This window comes from Mus musculus, chromosome 5 (assembly GCF_000001635.26).
Source record: "Mus musculus strain C57BL/6J chromosome 5, GRCm38.p6 C57BL/6J".
NCBI classification, from domain to species: Eukaryota; Metazoa; Chordata; class Mammalia; order Rodentia; family Muridae; genus Mus; species Mus musculus.
Window position 1 is genome coordinate 19,996,117 of NC_000071.6, and position 23,299 is coordinate 20,019,415.

The 23,299-nt window shown below is 39.0% G+C and overlaps 1 protein-coding gene across 14 annotated transcripts in view; it reads left to right on the plus strand.

Annotated features, from left to right (window-relative positions):
* Positions 1 to 23,299, plus strand: part of Magi2 (membrane associated guanylate kinase, WW and PDZ domain containing 2) — a 1,485,406-nt gene that overhangs the window by 776,730 nt on the left and 685,377 nt on the right. The window contains exon 2 of one of the 14 annotated variants that reach the window (XM_006535750.4): positions 3,326 to 3,502. The exons of the other annotated variants lie outside the window; for them this stretch is intronic. The gene's annotated coding sequence lies outside the window, so the exon portion shown is untranslated. The remainder of the gene's footprint in view (positions 1 to 3,325; positions 3,503 to 23,299) is intronic. 14 annotated transcript variants of the gene reach the window in all.

Sequence of the window (23,299 nt, forward strand, 5' to 3'; positions counted from 1 at the left end):
TGGCAAAGGGTTTATCTATCTTGTTCATTTTCTCAAAGAACCAGCTCCTCATTTGGTTGATTCTTTGAGTAGTTCTTCTCATTTCCACTAGGTTGATTTCGCCCCTGAGTTTGATTATTTCCTGCTGTCTACTCCTCTTTAGTGAATTTACTTCCTTTTGTTCTAGAGCTCTTAGGTGGGGTATCAAGCTGCTAGTGTGTGCTCTCTCTAGTTTCTTTTTGGAGGCACTCAGAGCTATGAGTTTTCCTCTTAGAAATGCTTTCATTGTGTCCCATAAGTTTGGGTATGTTGTGGCTTCATTTTCATTGAACTCTAAAAAGTCCTTAATTACTTTCTTTATTCCTTCCTTGACCAAGGTATCATTGAGAAGAGTGTTGTTCACTTTCCATGTGAATGTTGGCTTTCTATTATTTATTTTGTTATTGAAGATCAGCCTTAGTCCATGGTGATCTGAAAGGATGCATGGGTCAATTTCAATATTTTTGTATCTGTTGAGGCTTGTTTTGTGATCAATTATATGGTCAATTTTGGAGAAGGTACCATGAGGTGCTGAGAAGAAGGTATATCCTTTTGTTTTAGGATAAAATGTTCTGTAGATATCTGTTAGATCCATTTGTTTCATGACTTCTGTTAGTTTCACTGTGTCCCTGTTTAGTTTCTGTTTCCATGATCTGTCCATTGATGAAAGTGGTGTGTTGAAGTCTGCTACCATTTTTGTGTGAGGTGCAATGTTTGCTTTCAGCTTACTAAAGTCTCTTTAATGAATGTGGCTTCCCTTGTATTTGGAGCATAGATATTCAGAATTGAGAGTTCCTCTTGGAAGATTTTACCTTTGATGAGTATGAAGTGCCCCTCATTTTCTTTTTTGATGACTTTGGTTTGGAGGTCGATTTTATTAGATATTAGGATGGCTACTCCAGCTTGTTTCTTCAGACCATTTGCTTGGAAAATTGTTTTCTAGCCTTTCATTCTGAGGTAGTGTCTGTCTTTTTCCTTGAGATTGGTTTCCTTTAAGCAGCAAAATGTTGGGTCTTGTTTGTTTAGCCAGTCTGTTAGTCTATGTATTTTTATTGGGGAGTTGAGTCCATTGATATTAAGAGATATTAAGGAAAAGTAATTGTTGCTTCCTATTATTTTTGTTGTTAGAGTTGGCATTCTGTTCTTGTGGCTCTCTTCTTTTAGGTTTGCTGAAGGATTGCTTTCTTGCCTTTTCTAGGACGTCATTTCTGTCTTTGTATTGGTTTTTTTTTCTGTTATTATCCATTGAAGGGCTGGATTCGTGGAAAGATAATGTATGAATTTGTTTTTTTCGTGGAATACTTTGGTTTTTCCATCTATGGTAATTGAACGTTTGGCTGGGTATAGTAGCCTGGGCTGGCATTTGTGTTCTCTTAGTGTCTGTATAACATCTGTCCAGGCTCTTCTGGCTTTCATAGTCTCTGGTGAAAAATCTGGTGTAATTCTGATAGGCCTGCCTTTATATGTTACTTGACCTTTTTCCCTTACTGCTTTTAATGTTCTATCTTTATTTATTGCATTTGTTCTTCTGATTATTTTGTGTCAGGAGGAATTTCCTTTCTGGTCCAATCCATTTGGAGTTATGTAGGCTTCTTGTACGTTCATGGGTATCTCTTTCTTTAGGTTTGGGAAGTTTTCTTCTATAATTTTGTTGAAGATATTTACTGGCCCTTTAAGTTGAAAAAATCTTCATTCTCATCTACTCCTATTATCTGTGGGTTTGGTGTTCTCATTCTTTCCCAGATTTCCTGGATGTTTTGTGTTAGGATCTTTTTGCATTTTGCATTTTCTTTGATTGTTGTTCCGATGTTCTCTATGGAATCTTCTGCACCTGAGATTCTCTCTTCCATCTCTTGTATTCTGTTGCTGATGCTCACATCTATGGTTCCAGACTTTTTTCCTAGGGTTTCTATTATCAGCGTTGCCTCACTTTGGGTTTTCTTTATTGTGTCTACTTCCCTTTTTAGGTCTAGTATGGTTTTTTTTCATTTCCATTACCTGTTTGGATGTGTTTTCCTGTTTTTCTTTAAGGACTTGCATTTCTTTAAGTGAGTTATTAAATTCTTTCTTGATGTCTTCTACCATCATCCTGAGATATGCCTTTAAATCCGGGTCTAGGTTTTAGGGTGTTTTGGGGTGCCCAGGACTGGCTGAGGTGGGAGTGCTGGGTTCTGATGATGGTGAGTGGTCTTGGTTTCTGTTAGTAAGATCCTTATGTGTGCCTTTCGCCATCCTGTAATCTCTGGAGTCAGTTGTTATAGTTGTCTCTGGTTAGAGATTGTTCCTCTTGTGATTCTGTTATTCTCTATCAGCAGACCTGGGAGACTAGCTGTCTCATGAGTTTCAGTAGTCAGAGCACTCTCTGCAGGCAGGCTCTCCTCTTTTAGGGAAGGTGCACAGATATCTGGCATTCGGACTTGTCTCCTGGAAGAAGATGAATGCCTGAAACAGGACCTGTCCCAGAAGCTGTTAGCTTCTGTAATCCACACTTGCACCTGTGCAGACTAGTCTCAGTGGGATCCAGGGACCAAGATGGCTCTCTCAAGTACTAAGGCAAAGCCCTCCTGGGCAGGGCAGATACCTGTCCTCTGGCAGGGAAGGTGCCTGGATGTCTGGAGCCTGAAAAGGGGTCTGCCTCAGAAGCTCTTTGGCTCCCGCCTGTCTCAGAAGCTGTTAGTTTCTGTAGTCCACACTCTCACCTGTGCACACTAGTCTCGGTGGAGTCCAGGAACCAAGATGTCTCCTGCAGATCTTGAATGAGGTTTTGAAACCTCTTTTATTATTATTATTATTATTATTATTATTATTTTATTATTATTATTATTATTATTATTATTTATCCATAATCATGGATGTCACTTAAATCTGATTTCCAGTGTCAGTCTGGACAACAGGGCCTGTGCTACCCCAAATAGAACACTTCAAACAAGAACAAACACATTTTTATTATTTGTACTTGTGCAATCTTAGATCAATTTCATTTATTAATCAATGTCACCATTTTAGAAACATAGTTGCATGTCAGACACTGAGACAAACAACTTGATAGTGTTATAAACAGGACATAATTCAATATTTAGCTGATTTTGCTTCTGTATTCTCAAACCATTTGTTGGCTATATGAAAGCCAGTGTCTTGAATACCACTTAATTCAATTTTACTTGAGGAAAAAAAACAAACAAACAGATAAAGCAGTGGCCTTTCAAATAAAAACAGATTTTAGCTAATAAAAGACAAGTGATGAATAACCCAAAATGATGGGATCATAAATATAGAGTTGATGCACTTGCTTTATCTTGCTCTTCAGATTTGACGTGCCTCACTGATGAGTAATGTGTGCAGAGAAGTGCCTTCTGGGGCTGTGTCCCAGTCAGCCCTCCGTTCCACCCAGGACCGTCCTATCATCCGCACAGGCAGAGTTATGGAGACGAAAATGACTGTGTGTTCATGCCACACAAAGTGATTTAGGCTCCTTGGGTAGCAGGTGAGGAATGTGGGGGCTGCACATGCTATGTCTTGAAATGTTTGCTATACAAACCTCTCCTATTAACAGGAATCTTTAACACTCATGCTGGTGTCTGCTGCTACAAATAGAAAGGACTAAGATTGTAACTGAGCCAGGGAGTGATGCACTTTGAACAGCCATATGTTCGTGACCAACAGTGACTTTTTACAGATAAACTTAAAACACATCCATTTTAGCTGGGTGTGGTAGCACACACTTGTCATCTCAGTGGTAAGGAGACGGGGGGGGGGGGGGGAGTCTGAAATAGAGATGAGGCCAGTTAACTCTGTCTCACAACTACAACAGCATTACAAACAAAAGACGGATGTTAGGAGGAAGGAAACCTGAACATTCTCAAGAATGACTTGTAATTGAATTGTATGGCTTTCCTGGGCAATGCCTCCCTCTGTCACCATAGAATTTTGTAAACCTGTGCCTTGTGCTTTGTCCCAACCTCATGATCATTTCTTTCACTTCCCTTTACCCAAGTTCTGAAGTTTCTCAGATTCCATCCTCACACATGACTTTTCAAAATTTCCCATTAACACATTCAGATTATTCATTCCTCCCTGGTCCCATTCCACCCCCACCCCCCACCCCCACCCAGCACCCCACTCTCTATTTTTTTTAACTATGACCAGATTTCCACCAGCCATACTTGTCTTCTTGCCTTGTGCCTGGTGTCTACCTTCAGAAGAAACTGTGTTTAAGTTCTTTGTCTAGCAGTACAATACACTTTACCATGCAAGAGTTCTGACCAAGAAATGACATGTGTAGTGACCATGCAAATATCCTCAGAAGTAGGCATCTTTGACAGAATAACAGCCTCTAATTAGACCCTTAGAATGGAGACTCTTTCTTACCATAGAAGGCTACAGTGAAAACCTGACGAAATGAAACATTCAGGTTTTATCAATCTGTCACAGAAATAAAGTATATTTCATAGTTTATGAGTAGCTTAAGTTATACATGTATATTTAATTTGCATATAAATTTAAAATGTTAAATGATTCATTTGTCTTTTTACTTAGTCTATTACAATATAAAAATATGCAGAAAAATCATATAAGGAATAGTACCAAAATTAGTGATACGATTTTAGGTGAATGCAACTCACTTTATGATTATCATGTAACATTAGTTTATTCCATTATTTGGAATCTCACATTAAAAGTGGGACTCTTTAGTCATTTGATCAAGCAGAAGATTGTCAGTACATGATACTAGGACCTTTGATTGGCTCACAGTGATAGGATTGACTGGAACAAGCATTTCGAGTTGTGTAGCAAGTTTAAATGCAAGACAGATGGATTTTCATTAATATCTTAATGGAAGTAAGTTTATCAACTTGGCCCTTTGTCTCCAATAGCAAGGCTTTTTCTAAGGTCTCCATGGACATGAATAACAAAGAACTTAGCTCTAAATTGAAAGGGGAGGGAAAAAAGCAGGACTTTAGTTCATTTCTGTTCACTGATCTTAATAAGGATAATTGTGAACTATCTTCTGCACTGACAATGCCTTATGACTTTCTCTAACATAGCCATGTTTTATTGCAATTCAGTTGAATTAATACAGACTACAAACCAAGAATTTTTTTTAAATGAGGGGAACCTTTATTTCTTTAACCTGATGGCAAATGAAGCAACAGCACAAATAAGCCTGGCTTACATATATTTTCACTTAGCCTTTCTAACTAAAAGAGGCAAACAACAGCAGAATACATAAACGAACTCATCTGAGGTTCGAGTGAACTGCTTTGCAATTATGATGAAGCTCAAAGTAACTCTTTGCTCATAATTTTGATTTCATAGGTTTTCTTCTATAACAGGCTTACATTATTTTGTTTCCACCTTGCTTAATTTTCTTTATTCTAGGAAAATAGCTATTTCATAAGCTTGATGTGTTTTGTAACTGTTCCAAGATTGTAGTATGTGTGCTCATTAGAGACTGTTCAAGGACCTTCTGACACTGAAACAAGATAGACCTTCATTAAATATATGGTCAGTGTTACCTGTCATCATAAAAATAAGCCCCATGATACCAGCTTCATGTTATATGAAGAACCTTTGTACCCAATGGCTGAATTCAGTAGAAAACTACAAACTCTTCAAATGAAAGCAAAATCACAATACAGTATCAGCAAGAGATTTCACTTTATTGGAAAAATTTTCACACTTACTTGCTTTCACTAATACAGTTTTAGAAACAAAATAATCCTCTAATAGTTCAAGATAGCAAGCCAGATTCCTCTTTATTTTCAAAGAAATGCTGAAGACTTCTGAATGTAAACTTAAACTCCCATGGAAACCATGGAAACATTGATGATTTAACCTGATAGAAGCAGCAAGAGTATGTTCAGTGGAAATCATCCCCTCCCACCTTCCAGATGAAATGGACTTGTACACGGGAATGAGATGATGTGTAGAAGACACATGGAGTCTTTTTCTATAGCTGGATAAAAATAATTATAGTGCATCTCACGGTCTCCCAAAGTTCATTCATCATTTAAGGATGAGGGGGCAGGAGAAGGGCAATATAGACACAGCTAAGAAGAGAGAAATATTACCTTTAATTCCTAAGGGGGGAAAAATCCACAAAGCAGCTTACAAGATTATTCATTATAGGAAATGGCAGAACATTTTAGAAAATATCCATTTTACTTTTACCGCGAGGTTAAAAAGGACGTTGACTTCTGAAAGAGGCTGGAGGCTTATTTGTATTCCTGGCAACCTGTTTTTGTATTTTTTATTACTTGCTAGACACTGGGCTTACTGTAATAGATGCATGAACTGATTTAATGTTTGAAACAACCTTTGAATGAATATTAGTAGCTTCTCCCTCGTGAAGATGAGAAAAGCAAAGATTCTGAAAATCTATTAAAAAAGCCTCACTGGAGTCCAAACCCTCAGTCTCGAGGTCTTGTAGGTTGTGATGTATTTTGTAAGGGTTCTCATCCAAATGAGGGAGCCAACCTAGCTTCTGGCTGATGTGCAAATGGACTAGGGCCTCTCTAGGCATTGACTGCCATGTAAATAAAGGATAGGCTGGAATTTCTGTGCATGTAATTAGGGACTGAAGATGCTTAGAAAATCAAGTCAGCGGAGGAGAGGGCAAATGTCCTTCCAAGCTTCTCCCTCAATAAAAATGTTTAAAGTGAATGGATATGAAGCATAATGAAATAGAAAAAAATAAAAAAAAATAAAAGGATGCTGAGGTCCAATTGGCAAACACAGAATTAACTTTTGGATATGACATTTAAAATTATATGAATGTTTTTCACCTTAAAAAAATAATGAATGGGCAGGAAGATGGCTCAGCGAGTAACGGTACTTGCCTAACATCCTTGTGTGCACTTGCAATCCTGGGGACCTAAAGGTGAGTAGAGAACCAACTGTGTAGGAATTGCCCTCTGACCTTCATACTTCATATCTTTGTCATGGCATGTAACTCCTCTCTACAACAAATAAATAATAAGGAAATAAATAAATAAACATAACAAAAGATTTCTAGGAGGAAAGGTTGAGAAGATAGTCATGGTTAACCTGATTTAAACATCATAAATTGCATGTGCATTAGACATCAGGCTAGGTGGCTCAGCGTTTTTTTTTTTTTTTTTGAATACTTGCTGCCCAAAGAACAAAGCCCTGATTGCAGTCCCCAGTTCCCACTCAGAAAGTGGTGCGCAGGTACATGCAATGTGACCAGAATCCTGGGGTGGAGCGACAGCAGAATTGCTGAGGCTAGCTAGTTGCTAGCCTAGCTCCAGGTTCAGTGAAAGACCTTGCCTCCATAGAATGAGGTGTGAAGTGATAGTCAAACATCCGAGTCGAGGTAAAAGACATATCAAATGTAAACAATCAAAGAAACAAAAACGTACCATCCTCAGGATTGAGACTGCGATTGTACGAATTGCTTGAAATCCTTTAGTTATGAAAACAAAGACAGTGCAGCTTTAAGGACAGAGCTCCAGGTAAGGATAGCTTGGGTCTGGCCTGGACCCTCCAAAGATTAACAGTTCCTGGTGGACCTTTTAAAAAAGTTTATCTGTGTGGTTCAGTTATTACCTTGTCAAGATGAAAACAAATTTAAAATGGAAATAGAAGAGTGGGAACATGAAAAATATAACTCATAAAAATAAATCCTATTTGGCACTGATTTATTGGAACACTGGTAGATTACTCTCTCCCCACCCCTCTCACACACAGCTATGCCTGGTGATTGGAAGTGTCTGGGAGAAGAGGAAGCCTTTAAATGCTGCTCAAATATTTGACGAGATGGTCCTGGAAAAAGTGAGGCTAGAGCTACATGATCTAGACTGCAGGCTTCCCACTCCTGTCTTCTGCTGTGGATGAAGGAAAAGAACAACCATCAACCATACTAGCTGATTAATTCAAGTGTATTACTATGTCTATACAGCAATAACAACTTAGGATTAATGTACTCTTTATTTATAGTATGGCTAAGGATATTAAATTTCACCACTGTAGGAAGGTTAAGCTCCATTTAATCATTTCCAGAGTAGGTAAAATGAAGAACATTAATTCAGTAAAGCTTAAATTTGCTTTTAAGCAGTCACCTTGCTTGCGGAATTAATGTGAAAAAATTATGTGATTATGTGGTCCCTGGGAGGGAGGGAGGGAGAGAGAGAGAGAGAGAGAGAGAGAGAGAGAGAGAGAGAGAGAGAGAGAGAGAGATCTGGAGGGCACACCAGGGAAACTGGACAATATTTTAAAAGAGAGTTCTGAAGGATGCTGGGAATTTCACTTTGGGGATGTCACTGCAGGCGCATGCTAAATGTAAACCAACAAGACCTTAAAATAAAAATCTGTTCATCATATGCATTTCTGAATTCAAGATGGTATCGTATACTATTAGTATGGTGCAACTGATTTCTTCATTAAATTGTGTTCTTAGATGACTGCATGCTTGTATCTTTTCTTTCTGTCCCAAGAGTGTATATCACTAATTAGTTAGAAACTAAATTCTACTCGGATCCATTCTCTCTGTCATACAAGTGTGATTGTGCTGAAATGTCTTGAAACCTTAAAATGAGGATATGGTGCAAAGGAGTTGAGAATATTGACTCTAGAAAAAAAGCTAAAGGAACACATAAAGGAATCATTGGATGCTTCAATCGTTTTCTTTGAAGGAGGGATTAAATCTGACCTAGCTGATGTAGATGCCGGGGACAGAGGGGGCCATGTTTCCGTTTAATGTTAAGTGCATCCTGGTAGCTTATGTATCATCTCATGTGTCATTTGGACACGCTTATCAGTACAAAGTGCATGGAAAGGGCAGGCTAGGATTGCTTACACGTGTTCTCTGCATGCATGGATGAATAGTTTTAGAGACTACTTACAAAGACCAGATTTCTTGGTAATGATTCCCAAAACCCCAACACCCAGTAAATACGTATTATTTACTGGGCAAACTCTGTTACAGATACTGTATCAGATGCTGTATAAATATCTGATTGCCTCTTGATAATACCTAAGTACTATGTTTTTGATATATAAAAAAAGTAGTTTGGGCACTGATAGCTATGTCTGTCTCCAAGTTGTATAGTAAGTAAATAAGAGACTGAGGTTTAAAATTAGTGTGGCCAACTCAACAGTGTATTATGTTGCTTCTATTTTCAGAAAAGTAGGTTCCACTCATGTGGCCACTCCTAGATGAGCTACTCTTACCTGAGAGTCTGTCTCTCAAACAGTATACGTATTTGTTTTTACTTGAAGTTTAAACTAACAAAGAAAAAACAGGATCTCATTTTGAATCCCTGGCTGTCCTAGAATTTCCTGTGTAGACCAAGGTGAAAGAGACCTGCCTACTCTGCTTCCTGCATGCTGGGTTTAAAGGCATCCACCATTATGCCAAGACTACATTTATTTATCTTTATTTAGGGAGAAAGGGACATATGTGTGTGTGTGGAGAGACCTTCTTGTGTATTGTATGGATGCATCATTGAACAATTAAAAAAGCCTATGGCCTGTGACTAAGGTAGGAAATAGAGGTGGCACATCTGGGAGAGAAAGACTTCTGGAATAAAGCTGGGCAGGAGATTGGCCATGAAGATGCAAGGAGACAGATGCATGGTAGCTGAGCATAGGTAAGCAGCCACATGGCAGAATGTAGGTGAAAATAAATGGGTTATCTTTAGTTATGTTCTAGTCAGAGTAGAGTCAAGCTGTGTGGCCAAGGTATTTGTAAATATGTGTTAAGTCTGAGTCTTATTTCTGGGATCATGGGGCTGAGGAGAAGTTCCAGACCTAGCTACGTGTTGTGTCATGGCAGATGTCTGGAGGTATAAGTAATATTTATGTATGTTGGTCCTCTCCTTCTACCATGTAAATCTCAAGGACTGTACTGTGTCATTAAGCTTGACAGCAAGACATTTTACCCAATGAGCTATCTTGGTAGCTTAAGAAAGGAAATCCATTAACTCAATATAGAGTCCCAGAGGGGGTTGCCATAGTAAAATTTTGCTAACTTCCAGAAAAGAAGAGAACTTGATATTATTTATCTTTCCCTATTTACGTATGCGTATGTCATCTGACTAGCATTAGATTAAGTCCTTGAAGGGATTGCCTCACTAGCAGAAGGTAAGAATGCCATTTTGGAGAATTTGGCTTGGAGAAGACAGGGGAGAAAGCCATATCCTAGATCTTTTGGCTTTGTGGCATTAGTTGTTCCATTTGACATTCCTGTGAAATAGTTTTATTACATTATGGAAAACTCATGAAAAACTTCATTGATTCATGGAGATTGTCAATGAGGAAAATTTCTGAGTTGGAGAGTGTAGCTCTGCCCTTAGGTCTATGTGGGTTACACATTTCTGTCTGTGCCATATGGACTCCATCCTTGGAAACCTACAGTTATGCTATATAGGAACGGAACCATGGGAAAGATAAAGGATGACAAGGGTCTCCAGAGTGGGTAAACATTGAGCAGACAACGTCACACTGGAGCCAGTAAGTGAGGAGAAAGAAGCCCAGCCCCTGAAAGAGGAAAGTACCACTCTGCTCAGAGGTGGCTTAGACACTGAACACGATTAAAAAGTTATCATGGGGACAGAGGAGTGGCACCCAGTTAACTGGATGATCTCTCCAGTAGTCACAAGCCTGCGTGATTCATTAGGAAAATAAACCAAAGCAGAAGGCATCAGTCCAATCTTGCCAAAGAACAATGAGCTCAATTTTGTCATGCCTCCCTCCCAGATTTCTACAAACCCTAATTTGGCAAGGAATAAACAGTTGGAAATTGAGAGTATTTTTAGACAGGAAAAAAAAAAAAACTATTCTCTAATGACTATTAAAAATTAAGCAAATAAACAAATATATTGGTTGGTTTGGTATTTTGTTTTTGTTTTCACTCCTTGGAAGCTATGTTCACTGTCCCCTAATAACATATTGACAGGTTACAGGGTATGTAAGCATAATATAGTTTTCAATGTAGATTTCTGTTCAGGGACACTGAAAAATTACCTAGTGATGTTTCACCTCCCAGGAGGACAAACAGTAAAGGCTAAGTGAACACCTACACTTTCTCTAGAACTTTATTATGGTTTTACAGAAAGCATGTTGGGAGTGGTATCATGCTTCATCCTTCTCAGATGAAGAATTTTATAGAGTAGGGCTTCAACATGTTTAGCAGCTGTCGTGTGACCAGGGTGGATCAAGTCCTGACACCAGGGCTCCATCAGTGCAGTACAACCCCATACTATTGACCTCATGTTGACATCCTTTCAGATCACTCACTGCACATCACACTCATGAGGCAGTGATCTCTGCCGAGGGCAAAGGCGCATCAGCAGTGAACTAATTCCCGGTTGAAGATAATGAGCGCAAACAATAGAAAGTTCATTCTCGTTTTAGTTCAATGAGAGCAACTATTGATAAGAAGCTTTAAACTGGTTGGGAGAAGCTTCAGTGATCTTGCCCACTGCGGCTCATAACCGGTTTACATTGCCACTGAGTAGTGCTTAATTATTTAAAAAATGTATCCACATACTCACCAGCCAAACGTGATTGAAACATGCATGTTTTTATTGCTGTTGTTGCTGTTACAGACTTAATCACAAACAGTGAGTATGGTATCTACAATGTAATATTTGAATATACTACATTTCAAGACCCTTTAGAAACTAGCTATTTTACTCTAATAAACCTTACATATAAACACAAAAAAAAAATGATGTGGTTATTGTCTAATTAAAACCATGGCTTCTACCTTTTCAGTCTCTAACACTTCATCGAATCCTGAAGCTTTAAGAAGATGAGATGAGACGAGGTTTATTGAATGAACAGAATGTTTCTTTCCAGACCAGTAGACCATGCTTTCCCGGCAACCATTTTAGTTAACTTCATATTCTTGCAAATTAACTTAGCGGCCCCTCAAAACCAAACCTCCCTATCCCCACCCTTCCAGTGCTTCACATACCTCCAACTGCAGCTAACCTAGGGGCAAGAATTCTGAAGACCTTCTAGTTTTAAGCAATTTAAATAATATCCATTACCGCCTCTTTGTAACTTGAAGTCTATAAGTACATAAATCAATATGACTGTCAGAGCACATTTATTTACTAATATTATTGAATAAAAATTATAGTGATTTGAATGTCAAACGTGTCCAAACACTTGTTTCCTGGGTGGTTCTATCTGGGAGGGTTGTACAACCTTTAGGACATGGAGTCTTGCTGGCGGAAGTACATCACTGGGATATACTTCTGGAGGTGGGCTTTGAGGCTTTACAGCTTGGAGCTCACTTCTGTTTGCAGACTGCTAAGAGGGTCTGGCTTAAGCTCCTGTCTGCATGCTCCTCTACCATGATGAACGGTTTTCCCTGTAATGCTCTAGGCCCAACAGAACTCTTTTGTTCCTTAACTTCCTTTTGTCAGGGAATTTAATCATAATATCAGAAACAATGTAATGTAGAAAATTTCCTCCTCAAAGATCATTTGAGCACAAAACTCATTCCTCTAAGATCCTGCTTGTTGTTGTTTTTTTAAAAAATATGAATCTTAAGCTTATAGTCATTAAAGTAATTTATCAACCACCATTGATTTATTTGAAACTATTTTGAGGGCAGGTGTAGGTAGCTACATAGCAAAACTGAGAAGATTGTCAAGGCATGCGGTAAACCCTCTGAGTCATAGGCACAGAACTGTTACATTGTTCACTTCTTCTTCCAGGTGAGATCAGCATATTCACAATGGTATGGAAATGGGCCACCACCCACGTCCAGAACTTCCATTTATTATTACTGATGAGCTTTGGTGACAGACGATTGTAAACCCAAGTCCTTAGTCACTCTTTAGCCCACTCTTTGATGTCCTTTTTTTTCCCCCCCTGGAACTCGCTTTGTAGACCAGGCTGGCCTTCAACGCAGAAATCTGCCTGCCTCTGCCTCCCGAGTGCTGGGATTAAAGATGTGGGCCACCACCTCCCGGCTCGATGCCCATTTTTAATGTAGACACATGTGTAATAAGAATCTACCACCACAGTTTCATGCAGACCCCACATTTACAGTTCTATTTGTATCCAGTCTTACAGCAGCCTGTTTTAATATATTTTGACAGAAGGTAAGAGCCAGAGAGACACATTTGTATCAATTTGAAAACAGTCATCAAATTTAGAACACACTTTATTTCAATTTCACCTTGATTTTACATTTTAAAAATAAGTAATTTTAGTGGTTTTGTTGTTTGGTCATGACAGATTACAATATTTGGCTTCTCAAGAAAACAGTTTTTTTCTAATATGAACATGTTTAAATTTGGCAAAAAGATTTCCAATTTATGTATTGAAGCTACTAGTTCATATATAAATATGATCTATTACACTGACCAAATGCTGTAATAGGTCAGGGAAGTCAAAAGACATATTGGAGAGGCTGAAGAGAGACTTCATCAGTTAAACACTTCTCTGGAAACCATGAGAAACTAGAACTCACACTCACAGAAACCTGGGTAAACATGAGGTGGGTGTGGGCATCTGCCTATAATTCAGTCATGAGAAGATGGAGACAGAAAAATCCTCACAACAAGCTGGCCTACTAGACTAGCCGATCAGTGAGCTCTGGGATTGACTGAGAGGCCCTGCTTCAATGAAGGAGGTGGAAGAATGAACAAGGATGAGCCTAGACACTAAATCAGCCTCTATATGTGTAAGTGCACTCATGCATGTACCCTACATACATGCAAAAATATGCATATGCACATGTACTTCATATACAAGAAAAGTGGAAACAGGAAAACAATGACATACTAAAGTGTACTGAATAAATTGATTTAAACTTTCATACAGTTTACTGCTGTATTCAGTATCAAACTCTTAAGTTTGTGAAGAAAGCTTATCACTGTAAACACACAGAGCCAAAACCCACCAGTTTACTCTCGAAGACATTACTAGGCAGAAAACCTTGACTGATGATGAAAAAAGAAATTTTGATATCTTTCCTTCTATTTAAAGAGATCCTTGAAAAATTCCTAGACTGTCTTCATAAATTTCTGTTGACAGACTCTAAACGCATTGTCGAAATCGCGAGCCATCTCAATCCACTGACAATCATTATTTTTTCTGTATTTCATCTGCCGTGGAGACATGTCTGCCAGCTGCACTCGTGAGTTTTGACGTTTGTAAGCAGATCGTGTACATCTTTTATGTGCATTGTCTTCCGTGGACCTTTTGCAAAAAAGAATTAGACACATCAGAGACATGAAACATGGCCTCCCTCTCACTTCAAAGGAACCCAGGCCCATTCCTCGTCTCCCCTTCTGCTACTCGCTGATAAAGTATTCATGTTTTCCATTGCACAGTCTTACACTTCTGTGAACCACAAGGATTAAATGAATTGAAATGATCCTTTCACTTGAGATAAAAGGTCAGGAACTTATGGGTTCTTCTTCTAATGTGCATTTCTTTTTTCTTTCAAAAGCCTTATAATGTTTTAGATATTTTATCTTAGACTTCTTTTATTTTTTTCTAATTTCTTTATTAAAAAAAGGAAGACAGTTGTTAAACCTTCAGATTTAAACATGTTGAAATAAATTATTTAAGAATTTGAATCTAGTTTTGGCCAGAAGAAAATAATTTATTGGTTCTTTCCTGTTTTATCATGAACCCAGCCAGACAATCTCAGCCTTTGGCTGAGATTGGTAATATCTTTTTGAAAAGACACTTTGACCTTCTGGCTGAAGGTTAAAAATAAATGATCTCCTTATAACTTAGATAATATTTATAGCTCCCTCAAAGCTTTCATAAAATGACTTCAGATATAAATCATGAAAATGTTGAATAAATGAGAGATTTTCAAAAACTGCATGTTTTTAATATGCTAACTGGGATGCATGCATTATTATGTCAATTCCACATTTATTTCAGTATATAACTTTAAATTCATTTTGCAACTAACACATTCATAGTTTCTTTAGCATCTATCTAGAACAGTGCTTCCCAACCTTCGTAACACTGTCCCTTTAATACAGCTCCTCATGTTGTGGTGACCGCCAACCATAAAATTATTTTTTTGCTATTTCATAACTGTAATTTTGCTTTCGTTATAATGTAAATATCAGATATGCAGGATATCTGATATGTGATCTGCATAGGGAGTAAGAACCTCTGATCTAGAGACACCCAGGACGCATAGCAGTCTTTTTAATTAAGTGGTTTGCAAATGACCTCCGCATGTACTTATGGGTAAACATTCCTGTGCCACATTCTCCATGAGGTTTTGGGAAATTATGGAAGTGTGGTACTGTTCCAACAAATTCACAGCCCTTTTTTTTTTTCTCAGAGTTTTTCCTTGTTCTACATATTTAAATAATTAGGCCTAACAGTTCTAACTTTCAGAAACTAACATTTTCATTGGAAAGTTACATATCTTCTAGCATTTAATTTTAAATATTTTTCTGTGTGCATATAGTTAGCTACTGAACAGGGACGCTGTGGGCCTGGATACCAGAGGTTTTCCACGAAGATCTTTGTCCAGGCCTGGTGCGAGGGTTCCACTGAAGGGAAATGAGTGTCGGCAGGGAGACTAAGTCTCTGCAGTGCCTTCCAGGTTGCTCTGAGCCACTCTGAACTGAGTCGGGTCTGGTTGGGCTGCGGAGAACCCGACTATCCAGTGAGGAGTGTGGCAGGACCTCAGGTGGCTCTTCGGGAGAGAAGATCTCTTCCCAAGTGTTACATACAGCCCTTGGAACAAAAGACTCAGACGAAGAAGTAGTTCTCACGCACCTTTAATTCCCTAGATGGATTTATATACAGTTCTGGGGGTGATTCAGGGTTTGACAGCAGGTACCTCTCATTGGCTTGGACTGAGAGTTTGGGAGAAACCTTATTTGCATGTGGGAAGGCTTGGTGCTGTTCCTACGTGACTGATAGCCAGGCACCTTTCCTGTGGGGGTTATGGGGGCAGTAACTTCGACAGGAGCCAGGGGTCCAGGAGACATGATCCAACACACCTTCTGTCCCATGTAGTTGGAAATTACCACCAACCGGGTCCCACCGGGGTTCAATATCTAAGTTTGACTGGAGACCAGTCTATCTGTGCATAGCCTGTTGCCCACTGGAAGCTTTGCAATAGTAATTGCTGGCATGACAAAATTCAATGTTGCCCAGGTATGGTGGCTCACCCCTGGAATCTCAGCCCTTGGGAGACTGAGGTAGGAAGACCACCACGCACTCAAGGCCAACCTGATATCTAGTGAGTTCCAGGCCAGGCTGTGCTACAGAAGAAGGCCCTATCTCACAACACAGGAAAGCAAACTAAAACTTAAAGCTGAGTGAAGCACACGGTACAGTCCCTTCCTAAAGTAAGGTCAGAAATGGCAGAAGCTTTGGGTTGGGATACCTCAGAAGAAAGATTGGCTATGCTTACTTCTCCTTGTCTACGTGCTGAATACCAAATCCTTTAGAGCAGGGGTTCTCAATCATCCTTTAATACAGTTCCTCATGTTGTGGTAACTCCAACAACCCTTTAATACAGCAACCGTTTAATACAGTTCCTCATGTTGTGGTAACCCCAACCATAAAATTATTTTTATCGCTACTTCATTAATGTAATTTTGTACTGTCATGAATCATACTGTAAATACCTTTGGAGACAGAGGTTTGCCAAAGTGTTCGTGACCTGCATGTTGAGAACCACTGCTCTGGGGTGTTAGTCAGGAACAAGTATGAATGGTCACGATGGGTGGGCTGGGCAACAACAGTGGAAGCTACTGCTTTAGCTTCACGCTCATTCAATATGGTCTCTAAGTGTCATATACACTTTCCAATCACAAGTCTTTACTCCTGCTTGAGTGGTGGTACTGACCAAGAACTTCCTGCATCTGGGAACACAAGTAACCCCTTTCCTCCTCTTGTCACCACAGTCCCCCAAGGTAAACATGCTTGCATCAGTGCATTCTGCCTTCTGGGATTAAACAGAATTAAACTATGTACTATGGCAAGTGTGTCCCAGATTAGGAACATTTTGAACATTGAATTCTGTGACAGTTTGTATATGCTTGGCTCAGGGAGTGGCACTATTAGAAGGTGTGACCCTGTTGAAGTAGGTATGGCCTTGTTGGAGTAGGTGTGTCACTGAGGGCGTTGGCTTTAAGACTCTCACCCTAACTGCCTAGAAGTCACTCTTCCACTATCAGCCTTCAGATAAAGATGTAGAACTCTCAGTCGTGCCTGCATCATGCCTGCCTGGACGCTGCTATGTTCCCGCCTTGATGATAATGGACTGAACCTCTGAACCTGTAAGCCAGCCCCAATTAAACGTTGTCCTTACAAGAGATGCCTTGGTCATGGTATCTCTTTACAGCCATGAGATATGATTCTTCATATATATTTATTTTTATTTTATTTTTTCTGAGAAGATGAGAGTTATAACATGAGATGGAGAACAGCCTTTAATGGCAATGTGAAATAGATGTCTTAGCACAGTCAATCTGCTACAAGCACATACATTGCACTGGTGGGCCCTTTGCTCATCTTATAGGTACAGAACGGATTGGAAGGCAGCCATGGTAAGAGGTATAAAGGGAAATGTTTGCAAATATGTAGATGAGAATGAATCAGGAGCCATTTGGATTTCTCAGAGAAAAGGGTCATGGGAGTAAGGGTCTTTTAGGCAGCCACCAAATGAGCAGAAGCAAAACCTGGCAAAATGTGGGTCTTTGGTTTTGTTTTAATGAAATAAAATGAAGAGAGAGAAAAATTAGATAAAATATAACTTTTTTCCCTTTTTTGCATCTTTTGACTGTGTATGATCTGTAAAATTCATTTTTTATTTTTTAATTTGAAAATTACATTTCTTTCTCAGTATGTCATGACATTCTTGGAATAAATTCTAAAGAAGATGAGAAAAATACATTTCAGTAAATTCTTTTAGAGAGAGAGAGAGAGAGAGAGAGGCAGAGCTAGAGAGGCAGAGAGACAGGGAGACAGAGGGAGAGATAGAGACAGAGCAAGTGCTTACTACCTTTGTATTTTTCAAAATACTGTGAATGTGAGCTCTAGTGTTAAGTAGTGGGGCAGCCTTTGCACTCAGTTTACTTTAAGGAACCAGAAGAATATTGGTGATCATGTCTACCTCTCAACCACCAGTTAATATAATATAACATATGAAGTGTAGTGGTGTACTCATGTATCCCAGCACTGAGAGAAGAGGGAGGACTGGGAGATATAGGTCATTCTTGGGGTCCTCTGCCTCTACAGCCATGCCATCATCCACCCTAGCTTTTTCTTGATTGTGTACTACTTGCTGAGCTAGGTGTATTACGGCTTTTCACTGAAAAAGAACTACGTGCATGTTATCGTGATTGACACAGATACTAGAACAGTTCAAAAGCACCTGTTCTTGTTTGTCTTGGGCTGCTGCTAACATGCTCTCTGGGGGGCTTTGCTCACAGTGCTTTGGAAAAGGATGGTGACACATTGAAGGGACTTCGAGGAAGGGAAGCAAGAAAATGGTTAGCAAACGTCTGTCAAAGAAGGGGAATATCTAACATGTTCAGCCTGAAGGAAAGAAAGAGACCTCAGGGACACTTGAGAATGATCCCGAATACACTGGGACAACAGTCAATTATTCTCATTAACAGAAAGAACAGCTCTTAGGGTGACAGCCTTAAATTCATATAGTGACAAATGATGTGAGGTTCGAAGTTAAAAGATGGCTTTAAAATTTTATTTGGTTCAAACCTGCTAGATGAGAAAAGCAGTCAGAAGGACATGGTAAAAATAGATGTCACATGACACAATTGCAAAAACACTCCTCTACAGTAGCATGTAGGACTCACATGGACCTCTTTGCCCACAGATATAATGCTTTAGATATCAAATTGACCCTGTTATGCACAGTGTTACCTGAATCATGTGAGCAGCCATGTTAGGGCATGATTATATGTATGTATGACTATATAACGCAGTAGCCTCTCCTGTGTGGAGGAAATATAAGATTGCAGTAGTGACTTTTGTTTATCTGCCTGCTTTCCCATGTTTAATTTGCCATCATTCTGAAATTTGGTTGTCTGGCTAAAATACAAAGCTTTCATACTGTTTGTGTGTAGAACATAGATGCTAAATATTAATGGTGCAAGATATAACACAGCTAAATTTTCAAAGTTTTAGCAGTATTCTTCCTTTTTTTCTAAAAAGCTGAATCTTGTTCACACTCCTCACTTTATATTTTACCACTTCTCATAACAGAGAAGTCAACATAAACCAAAAAAGCTTTAAAGTGTTTTGAATTTTGTCCTTAACAAACACAATGTATTCATTCCTATCTTCGAGTAGACCTTGGTGTCTAAATGAGACAATGAAGATCAAATGATTCCTAAAGAGCTGAGTCTGAGCTTGGAGACTTGCTTTTCACCAGATCCTACAAGAAAATTGCCTAGGCCCAAATAAACTTCTGGTTTATACTTGAAGCTTGCCCATTCTAAATGAGTGTCCGCTGAGGTGTCATAGCTGTGATGCCTGTTTAAAAGTCACTGACGTATCTCTACTTTAATACTTTTTTAGAGGCAGTAAGAATGGTAAATGCATGCCATTTCATATGTAAGATTGCTTTGCCTATGAATAGGTACATGCACTATATGTCTTTCTGATACCTTCTATGGAAGCAAGAGAGCTTCCTTTCTCTTAGCACTGGAGTAAAGAATGGCTGTGAACTAACGTGTGGATGCTAGGAATCAAACCCAGTCCTTTGCAAAGCAACAAGTACTGTACACCATGGATCTGTCTCTCCAATCTCAAGCTCCATTCATGGAAAGATATGATATGCTGCTAAAGAAGTACACATTCACATTATGTATTTACTCTTGGATCAATACTTAGTATTTCAAGTATGACATCATAGATTCCTATGATATACACCTGTACTGGACTTAGCCCACTGGTACAAAAGATATTAAAAGCTAACTCTTCTCTAACTACAAGACTCTGAGCTAGGAATTCTTCCCTTTCCACTGAAACATTAGGAAAGACCCATTATTAAGCATTTAAAATTGTCAGTAAACTTAGCTCTTAAAGATCATAAAAGCTTTTATATTTTTTTCTTCAGGACAAGAGCTAAGCATTACCTGGCGTTTTATGAGCTGTTGTATTGGCTTTAAAATCGCACTGTAATATTTTCTGTCAAGGGGAATAAAATATTCAGGTTCAGGAACAACTGAGACAGGATATAGTTTTAAAAATAATAGACATGAACAAATAGGATGAATGGTTTCATGATTAGAGACAAGCTATCTGTTCCTTATAATCAAGGAGCTGAGAATCGCTAAGGCGCACACTAGGTAAGGAGAGTGAAAGTGCTTTGTTTGTAGAACACTCCATGCTTGTAGATTTCAGAAAGTTCATAATAACAGTTTCAGGAAACACAAGTGGGAAAAACAATGATCTAAAGTTGTATTTCTTTGATAACTCCACCCTCCAAAAGTCTTTAAAAGATTTCTCAGTAACCCCTTCACTTGAAAGTTCATTTACTTCTCCCTTATGACTTCACAGGCTTCTTTTCCTAAAAGCTCTCTTCTGTCCTTCAAGACACTGGGTATCCTTGTCTTATGGAATGCTCTGCTAACTCCTGTTTCTGTCAGCTCCTCTTTTGAGGTCCTACTTGAGTACCATTGCAATTTCTACCTAGTGGGATGCTCTTCACTGGCACTGCGTTTATCATAGACTACATCTCCATCAGTAACTGCTTTGTCTCAGAGATTCCATGGAGCTGTTTACTATAGGAATGTAGGAGGACCAGACCCAGAACTTTTGCTTTTCTCATGGGTGCTTGTTTAGCCAACTGGCTTCATACTGACTTTCCATATTTTTTTCTACATATTCCTTCCTCGGTTTTTCCAACTATATTTTCTCCAGTTCTGCCAGTAATATGAGTACTGTTTTCCTTACTATAAGCAGCGTCATAAGGTTAGAAATAGTTGAGAGTTAGCTATGTAATGAGACCAAATCTATACTGACTTTCATCTTCTTCCTTTGGTTTTAATACATCCAAAAGAACAAAATACATTCCTAATAGTTCATCTATAAAGAAATGTTAGAACCCAAGTCTTTCCTGAGAGATAATTCCATCACTTTATGTTGATAAGCCTAAATCATGGACTGTTGTTGTTTGTTTGTTTGTTGGTTTTCCATAGGGTGGCTCCAGAATCTTACTTTCTCAGGTAGAGCAAAATAGAATTTAAAACCAGTTTTTAGCATACCTACATGTTAGAATTAACATCAATTTTGCATTATGAACCTGATGTCATCTCTTAAGTCAAAGTCAAACAAATGATGACAGTTACAGAGTTTTTGAAAATATTCATTCACTGTGTCGTACCTAGCAGAGGAAACACCATGATCATATTGCCAGTTTTGTCTTACTGCCTGCGGATTGATACATTTTTACCTTTTCATAGATGATGTTGATATTTCTCAGTGCCTCAAGTTTTTCCATGAAATGCATTTAGAAAGCTTCTTTCTCTGCATTTGTTAACTTTGCTTTGTACCCTTCCTCCTCTACCTCATCTACCACCTCCTCATCCTCCTTCTCTTCCTCCTCTTCTTCTTGACAAAGTATTATTATGCAGGTCAGTCTGGCTTCATGCTTAGCTAAATCTCTAGTTATCTTATGGCTTTCTCCATGGCTATCTTCCCTTCTCTGGGTGATTTTCTTCATGTTTCTAACATATCTTATTTGGTGTTGTGTTTAAGCAGCCCACCTTCTTGTTTGTAGGACTAAAAGAGCAAACCCCAAAACCCAAATACAATTAGATGAAAACATAGATTGCAGACAGATACATTGAAAACAGCAATTGCTCTGTAGGAGCAATTATTACTCCAAATTTGGAAGGATTGTCTATTTGTCCCTACCAACTCTCATCTGGGTGATGTTGAAAAGCTTATCTGATTTCTCTGATTCTTGTTTTCTTCATATTTAAAATGAGTTTACCGTGTCTGAACAGAATACAGCTATGTAATGTAAGACCTGGAAAACAACAGAAAATCTGTTGGGAAATAATGAGCAAGCAGCAGTGGTACTACTCCAACTTTTTCTTTACAGCCCTCTCAGACTAGACTGTAAAGGAAAAGCACAAACAAACCTCCTGGAAAGGGCACACTTCTGACTCCTTACCGCCACCTCCAGGCATCTATAAAGTCTTTGATTTCAGCCTTGACAGTGTAATTCTTGGTGTCAGACAGTTGTCTGTGGGGTACTTGACAATGTGGAAATGGAGAGGACATTTCTGGTTACTGTACGTGGGGTGTTGATAATGAATGCTAGTAACATTAATGTAGGCAGTTTGGGAGAAGAGCAAGAATTCTATTTGTCCTACAAAGAAGTTTATGTCCCAATGCTAATAGAATTAGCCCACAAAGTGAGATGATCCCACAAAGCCCCATGCGCTCTGCTTGTCAGTGTGAGGGTCTGGAGACTTGTGAGTTACACTGAGGAACACACTTCAAACAGTGACCTGAATGGATGTCCGTTGAGCTTAGGGCTCATTTTAGTCCTCTCATGCTCTCCTCAAACTTGACTCTTGTAAAGCAAGTGTCTGAGATACTTATGCAGAGTGGAAGGCTTGCTTCTCTGTGGAGCGCAGAAGTAAGGAATCCCTACTGGGCTAAGAGGGATTTAGGTCAGCCCTGTGAAGAATACATTGATTATAAATGTTTTCAAAACCAAGACATAGGTTACAAATGAGAACACTTAAATGTTCCTCAGAGGGTATTAAGGACAAGATTACCCTTCTATTGAAAATGTTGTAAATAAAATCCTGTCTAGGCGCAGAAAATGGATAATGCAGTAGTGTCAAATGGTCCTTTCCACTCTGGCTACAAACTTTTAAGGACCAACTAGTATGCCCCTCCCCCAAATCCCTCAGCCTCTTACTGCTTGCTTTCCTTCTGTTCTTATCTCCAGCTCTTACAGGCCTCAGGCCCAGAAAGCCTATTTTACTTTGAGAGTGACCACACTTCTTGTATACTTCCCCGAGGAAAGCTAGCATTTAATTAATGGGAAAGAATATAATGGTAACTTACTGTACCTCATTTCAGTAACGCTATATACACTCAATTAATATCACCGAAGATTACATACATAAGCATTTATCTACATTAATGGCTCCTGGCCTATTGCTCTCAGTTGAAAGGCTCTGGGGAGTGGTAACCACTTCATTACTTGCAGGTTGTCTGATACAGCCATTAAGAGGAGACTGGCCTGTGATAGCTTCTGAGTAGAAACAGAATCACATTCGCATGTCATCCCTATTTTACAGCTACTTGAGTC